This window comes from Lissotriton helveticus, chromosome 2_1, assembly GCF_964261635.1.
Source record: "Lissotriton helveticus chromosome 2_1, aLisHel1.1, whole genome shotgun sequence".
Lineage (NCBI taxonomy): Eukaryota > Metazoa > Chordata > Amphibia > Caudata > Salamandridae > Lissotriton > Lissotriton helveticus.
In genome coordinates this window covers 1,902,600,634-1,902,622,967 of record NC_136059.1, presented here as the reverse complement: position 1 = coordinate 1,902,622,967, position 22,334 = coordinate 1,902,600,634, and the positions used below count along the sequence as shown (strand labels likewise).

Below are 22,334 nucleotides of genomic sequence, written 5' to 3'. Positions count from 1 at the left end.
TCAGAGTCTCGATTCGGTAGCTGAGAGTGACTTTCATGGGATGAGGCTAGTTGGCAACTCTGCTCACTCCTTCACAGAGCCTTTGGTAAGACTGGCTGTACCTGCTGCTCAGCCAGTGTGAGTGGGGTGTGGAATGTTGGTGTGGATGATGCTGCGGAATGTTGTGTGAGTGAGGCTGTCAGTTGGAGATTGGGCTGAGCAGCTGGAAGGATGCTCCTGGTGGGGCTCTCTGTACCTTTTATTTTGAACCTACTATCTAAATAAATACCATCATAACTTGCCCTGGAACTGGATGCCCGTTTCATTACAACAGAGCCTCTTGCAAATATGCTTTTCTGTTGAGATCATTTTACATAATGAGTCTATCAGCTGCTTAATATCAACCATGCTGCCCCTTAGTGGTGGGTTCACAGAGTAAATCATTTTAGTGTTGCTCGCTGGCACAGATGTAATCTGATAAAAAGTACACCATTTGTCATATATGTTTTCAAGAGCCCCCCCCATCTCACTGTAAGGGTTTATTTAAATGTTATCCTATTTTGGTCACTGTCCGTGCCCTGCTACAACCTGTTCTCTTCTTCTTCTCAGGTAATAATTGCTGGAGGCCCTATACCCTTTCGTAGAAATATTTAACTTATTTCCGGGTTTTACCATGTTACTGGCCTAAATTGGTTGAAAACTTTGCCACATATGTCCAATAAATATGTCCGGAAATCCCCTGTATAATGTTTTTTTTTAATTTATTTGTGTACCTAATACAATTGTCTTTAAAATACACAGTACTCCACAATGTTTTCCAAATCCCTTTGGGGGTAGAATAATTGTAATTACAAGATACCATTAAAAAAACATTGTGTACTGTAAAATCTCACAGTAGGGAGAACCCACTCCACTCTGTGATCCATTTTGCATTGCTTTCATTACCAGGGGCTGTGCAGTCAAAACCTTCACTCCTGGCAAAGGGATAGAATATACTGTTGTTGAGTGATCATCTGAGACTGTCAAAAACAGACACCAAAAACGTTTATGCCTCAAAAAATTAAAAAAAGGTGTAAAAACTTTCTTCATATCTTTCTATTCCATGCAATTAAGAGATAAAAGAAATATTTAAACGGCTATATCTCCAAGTATTTTTTCTGTAGCCTCTTGAAATTAACTGTTCTTCTAAAACACCTGCTTATTTTTCACTGTAGAAATGTTGTCATCCTTACTTGTCGTTTGAAAGAAGATTGTTGTCTAATTCTTTAAAGTTAAGTTAGACAAAGTAGAAAAACAACTCTGACCCCCCCCCCAGCATTTTTATCAAATCTTTTAGTGTTTTCATTATCCAGTAACAATAGCAGACCATAACTTGCAGAGAAACACACATAAATGTCTCCATTAGAATTAATTCTGTGCACATCATTGTATCAGGCTATTTGGCATTGTATTGTGTTGGGCGGGAGGGGCATATGTCTCAAAGTCTTAAGCTTTTGCCATTGATCATCAATCTCAAAACAGTGGACATGTAATTTCGCAACTTCATTCCTGGCCTGTGTTTCAAATCAATCTGCCACTGTTACCCTATCGGGCTTCCCATTTCCATCTCCATCTCTTTATCAACTCTGGTCTCCCAGATATGACTTGATTCCAGATACTGCTTCTGATAATGCCATAAAATGACATCTGTTTTCCTAGGCGAGCTATATTTCGGTATGCTACCATCCTAAACTCTGTATTGGAGCCAACTTGACCCCAACATTATTTCTCCACCCCATCCATATTCAAGAGGAGGAGTAAAGGGGTGGGGCTTCCAGAATTAATGATAGGGTTAACCAGTTGCCAAAGACATCCCGACTTGTAGTGGGTCTTTCCACCTCACACTCACTGTGAACAATGCATCAAGGAGGGGAGTCCTAATCATAAGTGAACACAGGCATTTTAAATACACAGTAAATTGAGGAGCAGTGCAGCGAAGGATAGGAGTGACAGGCTCAAGGAGCGGAAGTGACGAAATGAGGCCCCCTCTTCGTCACATGGATGTCAGTACACGAAAGAAAAGGTTAAAGTGAGAAGTAGTGGTCCTTCTGGCCAGCAGAACAGCCCACACAAAACATTCTAAGTTGAGGAGCAGATGGTATTAATGTCGAGGCTATGGGAGTCCCGACTGGGTAGTGCTTGGCAGGTTGGTAAAGGTGCGATCCCAAGTCTGTGAATTAAGAGAGCAGGAGTAGTATAATTTAAGTGATCGCCTCTTCTGCAGCAAGAAAAGGCTGCCCCAACTCTCTCAGATCTCTTGGGCTTCTTGTACAATTTATAAGTAGTCCACTCATGAAGTGTCTCTCTGGATCATGATAAGCCACTGATTGGGTATGGGACTCGTGAGTTGTCACCAGTGACATAAAATGCATACTTTAGCCACTGCCAAGGATGTAGATAGCCAGTTGTGTGTATGGATGTATAGGTTGGGTAAGTCGGATGTGTCATAGAGAAGCGTTTCTTCGTTAGGTGGGACCACACCGGCATCCAATATGATTGTAGACCCGGTCAGGACCATAGTATATGTTATAAATTTCATTTATCTTCAGCACATTTCCAGCAATGGTCATGAGGCAATAGTCGTGCATGATTCAGTTTATACCATTCATGGAGGATCTCAAAGTACAGGAATTTGCTCTGGGATTCCCTAAGGACCTTTTTGTGGTTAAGAAGTAGTATTGTACGGTGTTCGCGGGAGAATTCCCTACCCAGGGTTGTTTGCCATGTTAGTATGGCAAGATTAAGAGTGGGACCAAAATGTATAGTTTTGATGGGGGCTCCATAGAGTTGGAGACATTACCCCTGAATTGACTCAATATCCATAATTACTGCTGAATTGGAGATACCTTCCTGCTTATCTTCAAGACAACCTCTCTGTTTCTGGTGAGCTTGTTTTCCAGCAGCATGGGAACCATTAGACTGCAGACTAAGAAGTGTAAAAAAAAATAATAATAATAATACATCAGTCGTTTTCCGTCTATGCATCCAGATGTGCAACAGCATCCCTATAACCATCAGTACCACCCCAGGATGCTTGTTTCCGGTCCAAGGAAGACCTGGCTTGGCAGTTCGGGCTGGACTGGTCCCATGAGGAACAGGGTCAAGACTGATTTGCCTATGACTGGGTCTAAGCTGGGGTGGTTGCAGTGCTTCGTCCATCATCTACTTGTGTTTTCTTTGTTTGCCTTAAGTTGGCAGGCTATGCCCAGACGTGGGTCCCTTGCTCACTTTGCCACTAGATTCAACCTAGCCTGGCCGATTAGGGGTGTTACCCCAAAACCGGTCCCTGGATGCTTGTTTCCCGTCCATGGAAGAACTGGTTTGGCAGTTCGGTCTGGACTGTTCCCATCAGGAACAGGGTCAAGATTGATTTGCATATTGCTGGGTCTGAACTGGGGTGGCAAAGTGAGCTAAAGAGTGATGATGGATTCAACCCTGATCTGTGACTTGGTTGTGTGTCTGAAAAGTTTCAGCGCTCCTTCCATCGTCTCCTTGTGTTTGCTAAGATTAATAGTGGGACCAGAATATATAGTTTTGATGAGTGCTCCATAGAGCCTGGAGACATATCCCCTGAATTCACTCAATATCCATAATTATTGCAGAATTAGAAGATACCTTCCTGCTTATCTTCAAGACAACCTCAACATTTCTGGTGAGCTTGTTTGCCAGCAGCAGGGGAGCACCATTAGACTGCAGACTAAGAAGTGTAAACCAAAAAAAAAAATGCATCATGCGTTTTCTGTCTATGCGTCCAGATCTGCACAGCACAGCACAGCACTGCACATCAGTACCGCCCCAATACTGCTCCAATGTAGGAAAGGATTAAAGATGCTCCGCTTTAAAGAATACTACACCATAATACATCAATAGTCCACAAACCAGCAAGCCCAGCATTCATTCGTTGACTTTATTGTTGCCTTTCACCATGTCGGTTATTCTCTATCTTGTGACTAGGTTCACGCTATAGAATTGCCAAATTCTTACATACAAAGGTTGCTGTCTAAAGGTGGGGTGCAAATGTTTGTAAAGAAATTTAGAAAATGAACCTTCGGAAAAAAAATACAATAAAAAACATCAAATGAAAACAGAGATGGGCCCACCAACTTTGTAATTAAAGTGGACGACTTTTTACGTGGTTGTGCACAAGCATTGTACTCCCAGTGTAGAGCGCTGCTGGCGCTGACCACTGATGTATGCTGTGGTGGGTAGAGGAAAGGGTGAACTGCCGTTGAACAGACCACTCACTGGATTAAGAGGGCTGATTAAAAGTGTCTGACTTTATGCTTGTATGGATGTATTTTTATTATGTTTTTTCAGAAAACAGGGAGGCTGGTAAACTCTGTCCCTAGGCCAGACCTAAAAATGGGAAAAGCCGCCTCCGGCGCTGCACATTCATTCCCTTTTCCACCGTGCTGTCATCTCAAAAGCAGTCCAAGTCATCGATGGTTTTCCATCCTGTCTGGCTGGATTTTTATAGTGTTTTATTTTCTGCAGACGACTCTGTATACACGCTGGACGCAGACGTGTCCCTCCATTTTATTGTCTGTGTTTGTAGCCGGCGGGCCTCGTGCTCCTCTCTGATTTATCCGCCGGGCAGCCCCCCTATCGGTTCCCTAAACATTTGAAAGGTTATAGCAACACAGATAAGCACGGGGCTTTGTTGGGACGCATATGAAATGTTAATTACGTCGCTCGGACGTGGAAAGCATAAACTGTCCCGGAGGCAGGGAGATGGTTGGCAAAAACGTTTCCCAAATATAGCGATTTATTGTAAATGCAGCCTTCTAGGGCCTCCTGCCGCATTTCATCAGGGGCCGCGTAAACAGAGCGTGATGTCTTCAAGAAGGCGAAGGCCTGGCTTGTTTACAGTGGGAGCAGGGCCCGCTTTGTAATCCCTGCCATTCATCTATCACGTCCCTCTGCTTTGCACGTCGTTTGAGCGGGCTGGCGCAGAACGCTTGGACAGATAGCACTGTGGGGACAGGAAGGCTTCGCGGCACTGTTTATACACGGAGTCCAGACAGCCACTGCTAATTGACTCCAGCAGGGGTTCGGCACCACACTTATCAGAACCAGAGAGGACTTGCGTCTGCAGGGGGTTGTACAAGTCTGCATTGCATTCCTATATAGTGCCGGTTTCGAATCCGCTGATTTCGTATTCGTCACGTGGAGTTTGTCCGTTATTTGTGTCACCCACTGTCCCCTAACCCGCAAAGGGGGTGGTAGAGAAATGTGGTGCAGTGGTCATCTGGTACCTGAAGCCCATGGTGTGGAATTGGGTTACGTTTTTTGACTAAAAGCAAGTCCCAAAAGGGCTGGGAGGAGTAGTTCGAGAAGCGTTCTCATTCAGTGCCTTAAGTTTCTCGGTAGCACGGTGACTGCCTGGTGAGGAAGAGAATATGAGAAAATGGTAACAAAGGCGCAACATGGAAGATAGAGGGCCATGGGCATAATTAACGCAAGCCCTTGCAGGGCTTACGGCGCAGGGTGGCTCCCAACCATTCAAGGGCCCCTCTGCCTTTGGGGGGCATTCAGCCCAAGGCCAATGAAAAGCTGTGAGATATGGGAGACTCCCGGAAACTCACATTCTTCAGGGTTGGCAAAGGACATTATTTTTCGTTGCATCACTTGAGTGGGCTCCAGTTTCTAACATTTTTTTTTACCCATAACCTTCAACTTCTGCATATTTCACATACTATCATTCTAAATTATTTTCTAGAAACATGGAGGGAACGTATCTATCTTTTGGCGGGGGGAAAAGCCTACTAGTTTTCTCCATGTTTTGTGTTGTAGTTTTTTCGTCAAACCAACATTTTTATCTGCAGTCATTTTTGTTGGTGGTTTACAAGTTTTGTTGTGGGGAGCTAGTGCACCAGGTATCAGAAAGGTGGTCAGTCACACGGCATGCCAACCTGCAACTGAACTTGCCCACTATGTGTCCCATCACTTTGGTTCTAATTCTGTTCAGTTGCGCGCGCAGAATGAAAGGGCTTTTGTACACTATGCACTGTTAGCGCCCAAGTGGCATAGGGCTGATTATGCGACTAGGTGGGTCTGGAACATTTTTGTGAACCTACACCCTTTTTCCAAGATCCCAGGATGTTGCCAGTTCATTTGACACTCAAGTCATCATGACCGGTATAAACGTGAGGGTCTCCAATAACAACATTCGTTCTTTTTTTCCAAAGTGGCCTAGTGCCTGATAAACTAAGGTTAACTTTAAAGACATTCATTAAATATCACAAAAATATTAGCATCTTTTCCCACCAAATCTAAGACCTCTAAGGTAAGGTCTTGGCGAATATTAATCACCAATTGATGATAGGGTAGGGATTTTTCTCAGTTTGTGGGTTTTCGATCCAGTTGCAGCGTTTGATTTTTAAATGTTTGATTTTCTACTGCCCCTCACTTCCTCCCATTGGTTCACTGGAGCTACTGTGTAACATTTTAAGTGGGTACCTTCTTCAAATTGCCAAGTTGATAAGTAATTTGAGTCTTTAAATGAGTCAGCAGTTTTGGACATACTTCGTATGTATACACTTCTCCCACATCTCTTGCTCAACCAATCAATCAGGTTTTTTATAAAGCACGAATACTCACCCATAGAGGTCTCAAGGCGCTGAGTGTGGGTGGTGGGGTGGATTTGTGGTTTAGTCGAAGAGGCAGGTAGTGAGGTCCTTCCTGAATTACGGCAGCGATGGTGATTGCATAAGGTGCAGAGGTAGGGTGTCCCAGGTCTTTGCAGCAAGGTAGGAGAAAGATATTCCTCCAGCTGTGGTCTTGCGGATTTGTGGGATAGTGGCAGGGCCAGGGCAGATTAGGCAGAGCAGAGATGTCTGGTGGGAGTGTAGAAGGAGAGGCATCACAACATTAGGACTAGAACATCCCACTTGAACTCTGGAGGCTTCAGTTTCCCAGCCATTCAATCTGCCTCTCATCCTTTCGGTTGATGAGCTGTTCGGAGCAGATTCATCTGTCCTTCACAATTCCCTTGATGGGACTTTTTGTGTCCTGCACTAACTCAGCACAGGATCTGTTACGCCCCTCAAATGCTAGGCAATTCTGCAGAATTCAAGACGACAGGGCAGCATGTTTTGGCCCTTCTAGCCCAAGGGTATGGCTTATGGAGGTATTGGCAGGCTATGGCATATCAAATAGAAATGGGCGGTTTGCTTGAGTCCAGTTGTTTCGGTATCCAAAGTGTAGTCCACCATGCCTCTCTGTGTTTAATGCAGTGATGTTGTGACACCAAAGTCAGACATGGAGACTAATTCCGGGTCTGTATTGCTTAAGGCATGACATTTAGCTGAATAAGAAGAGATATTTTCATGGCCGGTCTCAGAAATACTGATAGACGCAGTGCAATCTGCAACCTTCTCTCCATATTTCACAGGTAGATGAAGGAAACCCAGGGCAAAATAGGGAGGAAACAATGAGAGAGGGAATCTCAATCCCTCTGGAATTTTTAGAGTCAAGCAGTATGTTAAACGTCTCATCAGGACTTCTGACAGAAAATTTTTCCCTACTACTGCTACAAGAAATAACATCAAAAGTACAGAAGAGAACAGATTAAGGGTTTTACACTGGTGGCTGGGCTAATCAACTTCTTCCATATAGTTGTGTAGGATTGTAAGCAAAGCCCAGAATATTAATGCATGGAATCTATAGGGAGTCGATGACAGCAGAGCTGAATACAAGTAAGCCATGGAAACTAAGCAAAACAACAAACCTTGCCAGTCAAGGAGAACGAAAGAGTTGTGAGGGAACCAAAGAAGTGCAGAGCCAACAAAGGTACTTGAGCACTACCAGGCAGGTGTGAATTAGTGCTGGTGCAAAACACCAATTCAACAAGAAGGAATGCAGGTGAATTGCTAGGAAAAAAATGCCATTCTTAAACTGTCATCTCGGAAGTTCTTCTACTTGACCCTGAAGTGACCTTTGAGTGAGAAGCTGCTATTGTCTCTTTTTGCCCCAACTGCCATTTATATGTTCAGGATTTGATCAAACCCCGTGTCCACTGACTCCTGTGGAGGTAAGCATGATTATTTTCTGCAGCCCTTGAATCCCTTTGGCTGCTCTCTATTCGAATAGTGGGCAGAGTTCTGATAGTACCCCACCCCAAGTAATTCCCCATTCTCTGACAAATCCCTCCTATCCTCTGACAAACTTGTTGCCGCCATTTTGTAAAAGAACTGATGGTGAAAACCCGCTTCCAGTTTGGCCACATTACCAGAAGAGGCAGACTCCCTAGAATGTTCTGAAGCATTGTACCATTTCCATGCCACAAGATATTGCAGCTACCCACTGGAGAGAGAGAGTCCGAAGAGGGCTCTACTTCAGTCTCAGAGGGACTGTCAACTAAAGATAGAGTCTATGATTGTATCCTAAAGACACAAATGACATCATAAATGGGCTAATAAGACTTTAACCTAATATTCACTGCATGCACTATTCTGGCCACTCAAGATGTGTGAACTTTCCATCGACTGTGAGGTACTTGGTAGTCCACCTTAGAGGTGTGTCTACTTTGGGGGCTACACGCTCATGGGAAAACCGGTTCGGGTACTGGTCTTCCCTCTCTGGCCCTGTCCCCAGGCTGTCTACCTAAACAAAGGGCAGCCCCTTGGGAGTGTAATTGCCATTTCCCACCAAAGGCGGCTTCGCCTTTGAAGCTCGCCTTTTGGGTTAACACCCTGAGGGGTTACCTTTCACTGCAGTGAGGCGGGCAGGAAGCTATCTGTGGGCCAGTGCCCATGTGAGACTACTGGACCAGCTGGGTCACAGAGTGGCAACTTTCTAAAAGTTGCTATACTTTAATAGTGACATTAAATTCTATCTGTGCATCAGGTCAGGTTTAATGCCACAATTAATTTGATACTCTACAATACCCTGTTAGGTAGTCCCATCTTGAAGTTAGCCAGTCTGGACAACCAACCTGTAACCCTGTATTACCCAATGGGGCTACTAACCGGTCCACAGCAAAACAGCAATTTGAGGAGTTTTGCTGCAAAGACATATATAAACATAAATACCCCAATTATTAATATACAACTCCCTGCCTTAGGGCTCTATAGGCCTTCCTTAGGGAAGACTTATATATTTTATTAAGGAGAAGGGTGACTTTTGCCATTAATGATAACAGAATCGAACTGGCACTGTGACAATTGCCCTTCTAGTCTGCAGTGGCAGGCTGGGAGCCATTTTGTACTTTGTCACATACAGAGTGGCACAATCAGTGCTGCAACCCTGTATATACACTCTACCTTACATGCCCTTTGGTACTCTGGGTACCAAATACCAGGGACTTAAAAGTAAGTCAGTACTTGCGAATTGGGGATAACCAGTTCGACATGTATTTTGTAATGGGTAAGAACACTGGCACTGAGGTCTGATTAGCAGGCCTCAGTGCGCTCTCAGAGTGGAAAAACAAGCAGCTAGTAGTCCAAATGGGGGAAAACGTGGCGGGGAACTTGCAAAAAGCCTGTTTCCTTGCAAATACCAAAGAAAAGCTCTGAAAAAATGTCTGTGGAAATGGACTATCCCCAGAAAGCACTGTACTTTATTGATGGTGGTATGACAGCCTTTCTAGCACTGCTGTGAGTTGGGACCTTGCTATGGTTAAGCCTTTTGATGAGATCGAAAGTCCGGAAAGCTGTGATGAATGGCTCAAATATGTATTACTCTGCTTTTGCATACAAGGAACGTCATCTGAATCAGACAGTACTTCCGAGCATATTTTTGGTGTTGCCGAAAGTCCTGGTAAGTCTTAGGATGTCTTCCAAACAGAGGACAAAAATGTATACAATGTCTCAGAAGTTATCATTAACAGTCTTGAAGGGTTGCTGGATTTGTACATAGGATGGAATACATAACCAAATACTCAAGTGAGAGATAAAGGTTGTCTTTGTCTTACTCTCTACTTTTATGTTGGACAAGTTTATAGTCCCTTTCTTGATCTAGTTTTCCAAACACTTTCCCAGTCTTTATTTGGTCTAAGAACATTAAAATAAGAGGTTGGGGATATCTGTCAAGCATGAGTCAGCACGAAGTTTCTTGTAGTGTATGCAGGCATTATGTTCACAAAGTTTGACTTTGACTTCAGTCAATAACTGTTGAGTAATTTTGCTGCAATTCAAATGAGGTTCGCTACCACATTTTCCTGGTTACTGATGCATTCCACTCTAACAGTGTTTATGTAAATTGTGGATAATTGGGAAGCATTTTGAGATATGTGTCAGAGTGCTAGAGTGAAAGTTGAAAACGAGAGAATGACTTGGGTGTAATCTGCATAGAGATAAGAAAAGCCAAAGATGTAATGATATTACCAAAACATTACCAACAGATGATGTGTAGTGAAGAACCATAATAACCCACTTACTGGGTCTCGGCGGCGGGGGAACCGCCCAAGCCTTCCATACCCTTCAGACGTAGTAAAAGGAGACACAGGAGCCTTCGTCTGCAGGAGGAACTCAGATTTATTCAAATAGCCCGGGCTATGGAACAGAGTCCCAAGCTCATCAGAAACAAGACAGAGGAGGCTGCAGCTTTACTCCGCAGCTTACAAGCCTTTTATACTTTTTCATTCCAGTCTTTTGGCTGTTAGTTCATTGTTCATTCAGGGCAGTGTTTGCAGTCGATAACCAGATCCAGACGACGTTTGTAGATGGTGACCTGGTCAAGGCTTGGTACACAAATCATTGTTCACTCGGCCTGATCAAGGCTCAGTCTTTCAGGTCATTGTTCAATCACCCTGATCAAAGCCCGGTCTTTCAGGTCATTGTTTAATCACCCTGATCAAGGCCCAACAGTCAGACCATTGTCCAGATAACCTGATCACGGTGTCAAAGATGTTTACCAGGCTGGGAGTAGGAGATGGAAAACAAATCATTTACACAGGGTGTGAGTGTCTTGTGGCTTTCTAGTGAACTGCAAAGAACAGGGGGGTTGGGTGTGCGACAGTTCCTGGGCAGAAATGCAGGCTGCAAGAAGGTTTTTGTCGTGTCAGTTAGAATTTCTTCAGGCATCAGCAGAAACGACGAGGTGGGTCGTGTGGAAGTGTTTGACACGAGATGGCAATGAAAAAGGCATGGAGTCCCGGTACAAAAGATGCCGATCAGAAGAACACTTTTCCTCAGACCCTCCTTTTGCCATTGAGTGGCAAATACTTTAAGAAATGTCAATGTTCATAAGGCCATCGGTTTCTTGTTGGAACATCATCATCTTATTGGTGTTGTGAATGTTAGAGGGTGGAGGCTTGATGGTCTGGACACACATTGTACAGAGCACTGGCAGACACTGAAAGCACAAACAGAAGGAGACCAGGACAGTTACGCCCAAGGCAAGGAAGATGAGGATCTTCCACCCCCACTGGGAAAGGAGGCCCCAGATCCAGCCTGTGAGGGACCAGTCGCCTTCATCCAGATGAATTTCGGAAGAAAGGTGATGCAGATGTTGGATGGCATCGTACACTGTAGGTGCGTTGTCTGGGATGTAAACGCAGCAGCTGGAGCCGATCAATTTACACACACCACCGCGATCAGCAAGGATGATATCTAAGACCATTCTGTTCTGAAGCGTTATGAGGTTGTCCGCCTGTAGCTCTGCAGTGATGTTGGAGAGGGCACCAGCTGTTACTGTGATGGTGGCTTCAAGGACCCTGGTCAGTCCTCGTACAGCCCGACTGTTGGCCATGGGGCCCCAGAAAGGAAGGAAACCTTTAAAGAAGTCCCCGGTTTCCTGGCCTGCTGTATCCTCGGCAGATATGACGCCCCTACGTGAGCGGCGCAGAGCGCCCTTCATTGACAGGTGATAACCTCCATGGGTAGAATACGTTGGTGGAAGGAGGAAGGCCAGATAGCAGGTACCAGACCAGTTACGGGGTGTCAGGGACTGTCCGGGACTATGTGGGGAACACAGTCAGGGACTTGGGCAAGGACTGGGAACTGGGTAGAAAACGTACAGAGGAAGAGGAGTACAGCGCTGCCCAGGATCATACAGGAGTCTGAGGAGAAAAAGGGATTCAAAGGGGAAGCCTGTACAAGTGAACAAGATGGGTAAGACTTAGAAAGGAAGGGCACTCACAACGCAATTTAGCATTCAGAATAACTACACCCAGGATGAATGTGCAAGACATATATATGAAACAACATTAACAGTAAAGGGGGGTGTGGGGTAAAGCACTCAGGAGCTCCACACGGGAAGACTGAAGCTCAGTGAGTTTCTTACCCACAATTGCTGTTACAGATACTGACTGCAAATACCCACATGTAGGATATGGATACAAAGGCAGGGTCTGTGGAGCTTATACCTATGGTGATGTTATACATGTAACTCAAAGACAATACTCACAGTGAACAAGAAACGCCACCTAGGTGTAGTCAGCTGTGCCCATGGATCCTGGCGATCAAACAGGAACGCGCAAGGCAGTAACAGTAAAGGGGTAGAACTAAACACAAGCACAATAGACAAGGAGCTAGCAAGGAGGAGTGCTGTTGGACTTTGGCCCTTAGGGCAGGTTCACCCCTAGACTTTTTGCTTGAAATGGTGACCTGGAGATGGTGATTTTTGGATACTGCGCACTTTCACTGTGTCCCAGTGGAAAGTGCGTGCGCACTCTGAGTGCATGTGCTGAGCTAGGCCTGCCCGCCCATAGGAATGCATGGGGAATGTATGTGTCCCTGGTAGTTCCTGATGCGTGGGGTGTACAGGCTTGAGTCTGGTATGTGTGAACTCGTGAGAGTGAATGCTGCGAGATGGTGTATGCAGCATGTATGTGTCTAGTAGCGAAGCGCCATTTCTAGACATGGCTGTACGTGTGCTGTGAGGGTGCTGGCGTGTGATTGGCTGGAGCTGGCTGGGATGCCAGGCTCCAGGAAGTCTGTGTGGGTCTGCCCCGGTGGTGAGTGGGAGATTAGCATGAGTGATGTGTGGGAGGAGTGTACCTGTGTCCTGGATGGGCTGGGTTTTCCCCACACAATGCTGGCTCCGCCCCCCTGTGGTGTGACTGATGACCCTAGCCCTGCCTGTGAATAGAATGGGTGGTTGGGCCATCAACAGTACTCCCAGACCAGCTGCGACTGGTTCTGCCCCCACCCTGCACCTAAAGACAAAGAGAAAGGTGTATAAAAGAGGGGCTGTGACCCCATGAAAAGGTTCTTGTTTGCTGCTTGAATCTGCCAGGGGCGTGCTGCTGCTTGGGCTCAGGGATGGCTTGCCTCCCTGAGCCCTGCCCAGCCCCTGGCTTGCTGATGGACCCCTGAAGGACTTGCTGTTGCCCTAGCACCTGGGAGCGCTTTGGATTTCCCCTGTAGCGCTTGAGAGCGCTTTGTTGCCCCTCTAGCGCTGGGAGCGCTGAGATTGCCTGCCTAGCGCTTGGAAACGCTGGATTTTACCCCTAGCGCCTGGGAGCGCTTTTTGCTGCTGTTTAGCGCTTACGAGCGCTTATTTGAGCCTGCAGCGCTTGGGAGCGCTGTGGTCTGCAGAGGCCGGTGCCCACCCGGCATCCGATCGCCCCGTGTGGCGAGTTGACAGCGCGGGTGCCACCCCGCTTATTGCTGTGGTGTGGTGCCGATTTATTGATCTACGAGGGAGCCCACTCCTCGGATCATCTGGGAGCCCGCCTGCCTGCCTGAAACGGGCCGCCGCGCTGCCCGCGACGACCCGGAAGTGTTCCGGCCGGCCGGCCAATCAGAGCGCGGCCCCGGGAGAAGCAACCGGAAGTTCCGCCTCGCCGCCGGGAGAGGAGAGCCCAGCAGCGAGGAGAGCAGAGAAAAGGTGCCGGCAAGGCTCCGTCGCGGTGAGGAGAGCCCCGCCGCCCAGGAGAGCCCCGGGACCAGCGGGAGAGACCCGCCTCCGCTGGAGAGCCCAGCGCGAACCCGGTAGGTGCCTGCAGAAGAGGGGGGAGCGTCGGGACACATTGCCGGTGTCCGCCCCGCCCCCTCTCTGTAGCGCGACCTCGCGCCTTTGTGTTTTGAGCCTGAGGGCTCAGGGGGCACTTGTGAGCGACCCGAGTCCCCAAGAGGGGGACTCCAACCCGAGCCAGAGAGGCTCCACCGAGAGAAAGCACCTCCGCGTTTGTGGAGCCACGAGGTGCCCCGGGGGCACCAGTAGCGTTAGAGCCCAGCGAGGCTCTTGGCCAGCATTATTGCTTTGGGTCCCCAGAGCGAGGGACCCCCCAGCCCAGCGAGGCTGTACCTTTCTGTTGCTGGAGCCCTGAGAGGCTCAGCAGCCCCCCTTGCTGGTGAGAGAGCCTAAGAGAGGCTCACCAGTGCCACAGTTGTGGTTCTTTGAGCCCAGAGAGGCTCCAACTTTGCGCTAACTTTCCCTGCTCCAGTTGCCCAGCACTTTGTGGGCAACTGCCACGTTTAGGCCCTGACATTGGGACACCGGGACAGTCACAGGTGGTGACTGGTGAGTTTGGGGAAATTGGTATTTGTTCTGCACCTCTGAATGTATTGATTATGCGTCATGTGCCTTTACACCTCTGAATGTTACGGCATCATGTGTTTTGCTTACACCTCTGAATGGGTAGATTATTCATCATGTGTTCTCTTTGTCCTTTTACACCTCTGAATGTTACGACATCATGTGTGTTGCTTTTGCACCCCTACAGGTAGTGTGACGTGTAGGTGGTTGTTTTCTCCCTAGTACAGGTGGTGCTAGTGAGGCCCTGTTACCAGTAATGACTGGTTGTATGCTATTACTGAAAGTATTGCTTTATTACTGAAGGTATTGCTAAAGTGCTATTACTGAAAGTATTGCTTTATTACTGAAGGTATTGCTTTATTTCTGAAAGTATTATTTCTGAAAGTGCTACTTCTGATTCCTGACAGTGGTCCAGGTGGCCCTGTCTTGTACATATCCCCTGTAAATTCTGCCCGTGCCTCTGGCACATTGTAAAGTGTGTGTTTTATCTAATGTGTTTTGGTGTAATACAAAGGCTATTATTTTTATATAACCTTGTGTGGAGTTTCCTTTGTGGTGGGCCTTTGGTTGTTGTTGCTGGGGTGCGTGCGCAAATACTTAGCCTACATCGCCTCCAAGTTTAGCCTTGCTGCTCGCGCCACGTTACCTAGAGGGTGAGTAGGGGTTATCTTGGTGTGTAACTCCCTTGCCCTGACTTGGGTGTGGTGGTCTCTGACTGACTTTGGCGAAAGCCCTGGCCAGCCAGGGATCCCATTTCCAACATTGGCGGCAAGCGGTGGGATAAGGATTTGTGTTTGCGTTGTATCACAGTAGCGGCTGGCTGCACCACAAAACTCTGCATTTTAGATAAAAACATTTTGGGGATTATTGTAGGGAATTTTCTAAAAATGTCATTTCTGTGGAAATGTGTTTCTTGTGCACTTTGAGTTAGGTGTCCCTAGCCCGGGAGGGTAGATCATCCCCCTAAGTGCAGTGTGTTTTCTGGATTCACCAGAAGGGTGGGATCCAGTGGTGGCAGCATGAGTGTGTCCAGTGCATGTGTCCCCCGTCCCTGCCCTGGAGTAATGGTACCTGTGTCGAGTGTGGTCAGGTTGAGAAGTCAGGGGTGGTAGAAACTGCCTTACCAGTCTGGGGAGGGGTGTGTGTGGATGAATGGTGTGTGGCACTGGACGTGTTTGTAAGTTCTCTGGATGGGGAGCTTGCTGAATGCTAGTTTGGTTCAGATACCTAAGTCCTGTGTGTGGAACTTTTCCCAAGAACGTCTGCAGATAGTGGAGCCTGCTTTTTGATTTCTGTGGTCCGTTGAGAGACAGAATTTTGGAGTTGGTAATGTTCTGGGAGGAGAGAGGCATAGGGGATGGAGTGATTCCAAAAGGAGTGTCTGAGGTGTCTTCCAGCCCAGCGTGGTGGAAGAGGTTCAGTGTAGCCCAGCTAGGTCTCGGTGTAGGGGCTCACGTCCTGTCTCAAGAGGAGAAGGAGTGGGTGGGACTGCATGTCTCCAGGTGCCCGAAACCCAGTGTCAGGGCCTGGAATGTTTCTGAAGGGAACATCCGGTCGGGGACCTAGGCTGTACCAATAGGTCATTTGAGGAGGATCTTCCAGAGTGTCTGGAGAACGTGGAACCTCTGTAACCAGGGTTCCAGTAGTTCTGGTGGCTGGCAGTACCGCTCCAGTTGGGAGGGTGCAGAAGTCCAGATGGAGGGGTGCGAGGGGATAGGTTCCTCAGTGGAAGAGCCAGTGGGTCAGGGACCAGCCAGAAGGGTTGTGTCGCCAGTGAGTGACCATGGTGATGCCACTTCTGTCCTGAGTGTCAGGCAGACTTGTACACGACACATTAGTTGTGTCACCCTCAAGGAAGTCCTGGTGCGCCAGGCATCTGACCAAAGAGGTACGTCCCTTGGTTGGGGAGCCAGTAGCCGGTGTTTCCGGATCTGGACGTAAGGGCAACTGTATCTAGTGTCCTGAAGTTACAAGAGGGAACTCCTGCCTGATGAGAAGGAACCGGGTAAGCTGTATGGGGTATTGACCTGCAGTGGTTGCCTTGCTGCTGAAGGAGGAGAGAAAGTCTTAGATTTTTGTTTTCAACTTGTGGAAGTCCTAGTGCGCCAGGCATCTAACCAAAGGGTAGCATCCCTAGGTTGGGGAGCCAGGGTCAGGTGTTGCCTGTCCTGGACGGCAGGGCGACTGTAGCCAGTGTCCTGGCCGGTTTGTCTTCTAGGGGTACCCCTGTGAACACAGGTGGGGCTCATCTTAAGTGAAGAGACCCTGTGTTTCCCAGAAGGGGTGGTACAGGCCTAGCAGGGATCTTTAGGGTTCTTGGCTGAGTGTTGTGGTACTACCCTGAGAGCAGGTGGGGCCTACCTTAAGTGGAGGGACCCTGTTCTACAGTGGGAGGGTGCAGAACTCTGGAAGGGCGTCAGAGGAAGTCTGACCCCTGTGCATCCGGTGAATTTGAATCCCAGGTGGTAAACCAGTTAAGGGAGCTGTGACTCAGTCATGACCACCCTGGTGTCCTGTAGGCACCGCACTGAGCAACGTCCCCCTCGAGCAACGCCGCCTCTGCGCTCACCGACGTCGTCTCGACGCCGTCAACGAGCCATAGGATGCACCGCAACTGGGGGGCACCGCGGCGTGCAACGCCTCGCTACACCGTTCTGGTGGTGGTCTGACTGTGGTCACTGCTGCTGAGGAAGACAGGTCCTAAACTGGTGGGAGAGTTGTGTTCTGGAGGGTGCTTCAGAAATAGAGGTAGGGTGGGGCATTCCTGCCCGTGACCTCTGGTCAGCCTGAGGGTGCGGACCCTAGGTTGAAGGATCAGTGGTAGTTTGGAACTAGACTGAGAAAGGGAGTGGAGAATGGCTATTGTAGGCCAGGGGTTACTACCCCCCACTCTGTGGATGGGCATGGACCAGTGGTATCTGGGTGGCCTAGGGCCTGGTCCTGGCCGTGGACAGCTTGGGAGTACCAGTGGGGTAGCCCAGTTGGTCCAGACAGTGTGTTTAGAAGGAATCCCATGGGTTCACCGTGGCGTAGAACAGGAGGGTGTCCCTGCAGTTGCGGGCCTGCGTCCGTGTTCTATCGCCCCAAGCAGGGAAGTCCATCACGGTGGTGATTGGTCTCCCCTGCGTTTTGGCTGGAAGGGGGTTATGTTGGACTTTGGCCCTTAGGGCAGGTTCACCCCTAGACTTTTTTGCTTGAAATGGTGACCTGGAGATGGTGATTTTTGGATACTGCGCACTTTCACTGTGTCCCAGTGGAAAGTGCGTGCGCACTCTGAGTGCATGTGCTGAGCTAGGCCTGCCCGCCCCCCATAGGAATGCATGGGGAATGTATGTGTCCCTGGTAGTTCCTGATGCGTGGGGTGTACAGGCTTGAGTCTGGTATGTGTGAACTCGTGAGAGTGAATGCTGCGAGATGGTGTATGCAGCATGTATGTGTCTAGTAGCGAAGCGCCATTTCTAGACATGGCTGTACGTGTGCTGTGAGGGTGCTGGCGTGTGATTGGCTGGAGCTGGCTGGGATGCCAGGCTCCAGGAAGTCTGTGTGGGTCTGCCCCGGTGGTGAGTGGGAGATTAGCATGAGTGATGTGTGGGAGGAGTGTACCTGTGTCCTGGATGGGCTGGGTTTTCCCCACACAATGCTGGCTCCGCCCCCCTGTGGTGTGACTGATGACCCTAGCCCTGCCTGTGAATAGAATGGGTGGTTGGGCCATCAACAGTACTCCCAGACCAGCTGCGACTGGTTCTGCCCCCACCCTGCACCTAAAGACAAAGAGAAAGGTGTATAAAAGAGGGGCTGTGACCCCATGAAAAGGTTCTTGTTTGCTGCTTGAATCTGCCAGGGGCGTGCTGCTGCTTGGGCTCAGGGATGGCTTGCCTCCCTGAGCCCTGCCCAGCCCCTGGCTTGCTGATGGACCCCTGAAGGACTTGCTGTTGCCCTAGCACCTGGGAGCGCTTTGGATTTCCCCTGTAGCGCTTGAGAGCGCTTTGTTGCCCCTCTAGCGCTGGGAGCGCTGAGATTGCCTGCCTAGCGCTTGGAAACGCTGGATTTTACCCCTAGCGCCTGGGAGCGCTTTTTGCTGCTGTTTAGCGCTTACGAGCGCTTATTTGAGCCTGCAGCGCTTGGGAGCGCTGTGGTCTGCAGAGGCCCGTGCCCACCCGGCATCCGATCGCCCCGTGTGGCGAGTTGACAGCGCGGGTGCCACCCCGCTTATTGCTGTGGTGTTGTGCCGATTTATTGATCTACGAGGGAGCCCACTCCTCGGATCATCTGGGAGCCCGCCTGCCTGCCTGAAACGGGCCGCCGCGCTGCCCGCGACGACCCGGAAGTGTTCCGGCCGGCCGGCCAATCAGAGCGCGGCCCTGGGAGAAGCAACCGGAAGTTCCGCCTCGCCGCCGGGAGAGGAGAGCCCAGCAGCGAGGAGAGCAGAGAAAAGGTGCCGGCAAGGCTCCGTCGCGGTGAGGAGAGCCCCGCCGCCCAGGAGAGCCCCGGGACCAGCGGGAGAGACCCGCCTCCGCTGGAGAGCCCAGCGCGAACCCGGTAGGTGCCTGCAGAAGAGGGGGGAGCGTCGGGACACATTGCCGGTGTCCGCCCCGCCCCCTCTCTGTAGCGCGACCTCGCGCCTTTGTGTTTTGAGCCTGAGGGCTCAGGGGGCACTTGTGAGCGACCCGAGTCCCCAAGAGGGGGACTCCAACCCGAGCCAGAGAGGCTCCACCGAGAGAAAGCACCTCCGCGTTTGTGGAGCCACGAGGTGCCCCGGGGGCACCAGTAGCGTTAGAGCCCAGCGAGGCTCTTGGCCAGCATTATTGCTTTGGGTCCCCAGAGCGAGGGACCCCCCAGCCCAGCGAGGCTGTACCTTTCTGTTGCTGGAGCCCTGAGAGGCTCAGCAGCCCCCCTTGCTGGTGAGAGAGCCTAAGAGAGGCTCACCAGTGCCACAGTTGTGGTTCTTTGAGCCCAGAGAGGCTCCAACTTTGCGCTAACTTTCCCTGCTCCAGTTGCCCAGCACTTTGTGGGCAACTGCCACGTTTAGGCCCTGACATTGGGACACCGGGACAGTCACAGGTGGTGACTGGTGAGTTTGGGGAAATTGGTATTTGTTCTGCACCTCTGAATGTATTGATTATGCGTCATGTGCCTTTACACCTCTGAATGTTACGGCATCATGTGTTTTGCTTACACCTCTGAATGGGTAGATTATTCATCATGTGTTCTCTTTGTCCTTTTACACCTCTGAATGTTACGACATCATGTGTGTTGCTTTTGCACCCCTACAGGTAGTGTGACGTGTAGGTGGTTGTTTTCTCCCTAGTACAGGTGGTGCTAGTGAGGCCCTGTTACCAGTAATGACTGGTTGTATGCTATTACTGAAAGTATTGCTTTATTACTGAAGGTATTGCTAAAGTGCTATTACTGAAAGTATTGCTTTATTACTGAAGGTATTGCTTTATTTCTGAAAGTATTATTTCTGAAAGTGCTACTTCTGATTCCTGACAGTGGTCCAGGTGGCCCTGTCTTGTACATATCCCCTGTAAATTCTGCCCGTGCCTCTGGCACATTGTAAAGTGTGTGTTTTATCTAATGTGTTTTGGTGTAATACAAAGGCTATTATTTTTATATAACCTTGTGTGGAGTTTCCTTTGTGGTGGGCCTTTGGTTGTTGTTGCTGGGGTGCGTGCGCAAATACTTAGCCTACATCGCCTCCAAGTTTAGCCTTGCTGCTCGCGCCACGTTACCTAGAGGGTGAGTAGGGGTTATCTTGGTGTGTAACTCCCTTGCCCTGACTTGGGTGTGGTGGTCTCTGACTGACTTTGGCGAAAGCCCTGGCCAGCCAGGGATCCCATTTCCAACAAGTGCTTAACAGGAAAGGAAGGAAATGACCGGGCACACTTGGCAGAAAGCAGGTGACAAACATACAAGGTAACAGAAGTAAGACAGCAGAATAGAAAGACAGCAAACTAGAACTGGAACCAAGGAAATGGGAAGTAAGGCAGGGACTGGAAACGGATATACAGAAGGGGAGGCTACAAGGGTATACTAGAATAGTGCAGGTTAAGGAATCAAGAAAACAAAGAAGCATAGAAGGCAGTATTGGGGCAGGAACAAGAAGTGAGGTAATGCTCAGGAGTCAAGGCAGCAATGTAGGCAGAGCTGGTTCAGGAACAGGAAATTACTAAAGCTTCAAGGAGTCAAGGTAGCACTGCAGGTAGTGCTTGTTCAAGAACAGGGAAATTACTAGAGCTCAGGAGTCAAGGTAGCACTGCAGGCAGTACTGGTTCAAGGAAACAGAACACAGCTACAGCTCAGGAAACAAGGAGTCAAGAGAGCACTGCAAGCAGTGCAAATCAGGAACAAGAAATAGCTAAGCCCAGGAACAAGAACAAAGAATAACTATAGCTCTGGAACTCAGGAAACAAGGTAGCACTGCAGGCAGTGCTAATTCAGGTACAGGGAATAGCTATAGCTCAGGAAACAATGTAGCACTGCAAGCAGTGCTAATTCAGGAGAAGGGAAACTGCTGCAGTTCAGGAACAAGGAATACTAAGGCTATGGGGTCAGGGTAGCACTGCAGGCAGTGCTAATTCAGGCCAGGAAAAACAGCAGCAGGTCAGGAACAAGGAGAGCAAAAGCTCAGGAGCACTGGAAACAAGGATTGTTCTCACCGGTAAAACAGCTACAATGACCAACCTTTGCCTGAAGGAAGCTGGGGCTTAAAAGAGCTCACAGTAATCACATGCAACTGGTGTGAGCCGGCTAGCAGCAGCCAGCCACAGGTCAGCTGAATTCCTCCACCCATCCTTGGCCTGCAGGGGTGGAGACAAAGCAGTGAGCAGGGAATTCTGGGTAATGGAGTTTCAGGCATGAGTAGGCTGGATTTAAGTCTAAGCAGGCTGGCTTTCACAAAACCCGGCATGGATAGGGAATGGATGTAAATTCCCAAATAGTGTCCAAATGGCTGGAAGTCAAGCATGCAGGGGAGTGTCAGGAAGCATATTAGAACACTAGAGAGTCCCACAGTTCAGCCCCCTGGTGGTGGACACGAGAACACAGGGAGCGAATCGTGACAGTGGGGAGCCAAGTGTAGGCAGGCGGCAGTGCCACAGATGAAATAGGTGTTGAGGGATGCCACCAGCTTCGGAGGAGATGTGGAGTTTAAGGCTTTTGTGATATCACATGTACTGTTACCAACTTTCCTAGTCCCTAGGCCATGAATGCAGACACGGCCTTGCACATTTATGACATTCACAGTGTCTCGTCCATCAGGCAGTATCCTTCTTGTGCGGAATCTTGAAAATGTTTGTCTATTAGTTGAGTTGAATACTACCATCTCACCGAGTTCATCTGGTGATAGTAGCGTTGTGGATGAGCTGGTCGGGCAAAAAGGAGCATTGGCATGGCCAGATCTGTTCAGTCAGAGGTCATCCCGAAATGTTCCAAGGGCAGAATTGGCAGTACCATTGACAGTGTAGGCCTCCTGCATCAACATCCACCATGCAAGACAAGACCCAGAGATGGAAAAGGGGTAGGGAAAGAGTGGGACAGGGTGTATCATGGAATGCGGCATCAGTCCACACGCCCAGCAGTTGGAAGTGTTCATGATCAGCTGGTGATGATGCAACATTTGGATGAAGGTGTTGTTGAAGAATTCTGCACGGCGGGGTAATTTGTGGGCTGGTAATGTGTAATACTGGTGTTCTGAGACAAACAGCGTCACCACGGTGACCATGAAGCATTTACTGTGTCAGAGGCTGACATCTTGTTTCTGGATTTGGGTTTTTTGGACGGCGGCCATTGTGCTGAGCCAGGGACCTCTAGTGGCTGTCTGTGATTGGTGGTTGCTTCACTGAGCGCAGGTGCCAAGGGCCCTTATGGCTTACCTTAGTCTGACACACCAG

The 22,334-nt window shown here is 48.9% G+C and overlaps 1 protein-coding gene across 1 annotated transcript in view; it reads left to right on the top strand.

Moving 5' to 3' along the window:
• The window catches only part of AFG2A (AAA ATPase AFG2A), a 1,761,034-nt gene that overhangs the window by 262,142 nt on the left and 1,476,558 nt on the right, over positions 1 to 22,334 (top strand). The gene's annotated exons all lie outside the window — the stretch shown is intronic.